Source organism: Sinocyclocheilus grahami, unplaced genomic scaffold, assembly GCF_001515645.1.
Source record: "Sinocyclocheilus grahami isolate Dianchi unplaced genomic scaffold, SAMN03320097.WGS_v1.1 scaffold144.1, whole genome shotgun sequence".
NCBI classification, from domain to species: Eukaryota; Metazoa; Chordata; class Actinopteri; order Cypriniformes; family Cyprinidae; genus Sinocyclocheilus; species Sinocyclocheilus grahami.
Window position 1 is genome coordinate 394,837 of NW_015505323.1, and position 1,020 is coordinate 395,856.

Here is a 1,020-nt window from a genome sequence, read left to right on the forward strand (position 1 = left end):
ACTTGACTGTCCAGCAAACTCACCAGACCTGAACCCCATAGAGAACCTATGGGGTATTGTCAAGAGGAAAATGAGAAACAAGAGACCAAAAAATGCAGAGGAGCTGAAGGCCACTGTCAAAGAAACCTGGGCTTCCATACCACCTCAGCAGTGCCACAAACTGATCACCTCCATGCCACGCCGAATTGAGGCAGTAATTAATGCAAAAGGAGCCCCTACCAAGTATTGAGTACATGTACAGTAAATGAACATACTTTCCAGAAGGCCAACAATTCACTAAAAAAATTTTTTATTGGTCTTATGAAGTATTCTAATTTGTTGAGAGAGTGAATTGGTGTGTTTTTGTTAAATGTGAGCCAAAATCACGAGTTTCACAATTTGAGTTGAATTACTGAAATAAATGAACTTTTCCATGACATTCTAATGTATTTAGATACACCTGTATATGCATTACATGTTTTTTCTAACAATACTTCATAACAAATATTATGAAATAAAAAAATATTTTGTCATGCTAATCCATATGCACTATGAATGCACTGCAGTCTCCAGATAGTTATTTCAGTAACATTGCTTCTATAAAGCAGGGGTCTACGACCTATGAGCCCTCATTAGAGACTAGTGACTATCCTCCCAGTGTGTGAGATGTGAATGTTGCGGTGCCACTTATTCAATATTCCATTTATATTCCTATATAGAATGCCACATAGTGTAGAAAGCAATATTGGACACCGCTTGTTTCTACACAGAACATGTGTAGTGCGACATGGCAATGGTTGTAAAAAAACGTGTATTTGCTGTAACAACTCGACTGGCCCTGAGTGGAGAAAGTGGCCCCCAGATAATTTGAATTTGAGCCTCCTGCTGACTGAACTGAGCTGTTAAATGGATGGCTGAATGGTGCCTAATGTCCCATGCCTCCTTGTTTTCATTAAATCATGTTTGTTTAATATCCTGAACAGATTTAGATTGTCACACAATCAACTTTAGGCCAGTGTGTTTATCAATAATGTCCATGTA

General features: G+C 38.3%; 1 long non-coding RNA gene across 2 annotated transcripts in view; it reads left to right on the forward strand.

Annotated features, from left to right (window-relative positions):
- The window catches only part of LOC107591667 (uncharacterized), a 2,640-nt gene extending 1,823 nt beyond the window's left edge, over window positions 1-817 (forward strand). Inside the window, exon 3 of one of the 2 annotated variants that reach the window (XR_001609895.1) lies at window positions 750-817. This is a non-coding gene — a long non-coding RNA (uncharacterized lncRNA). Of the gene's footprint in view, window positions 1-698 lie in introns of both variants that reach the window. The other variant, XR_001609894.1, reaches the window with a different exon arrangement.
- The last annotated feature ends 203 nt before the right edge of the window (window positions 818-1,020 follow it).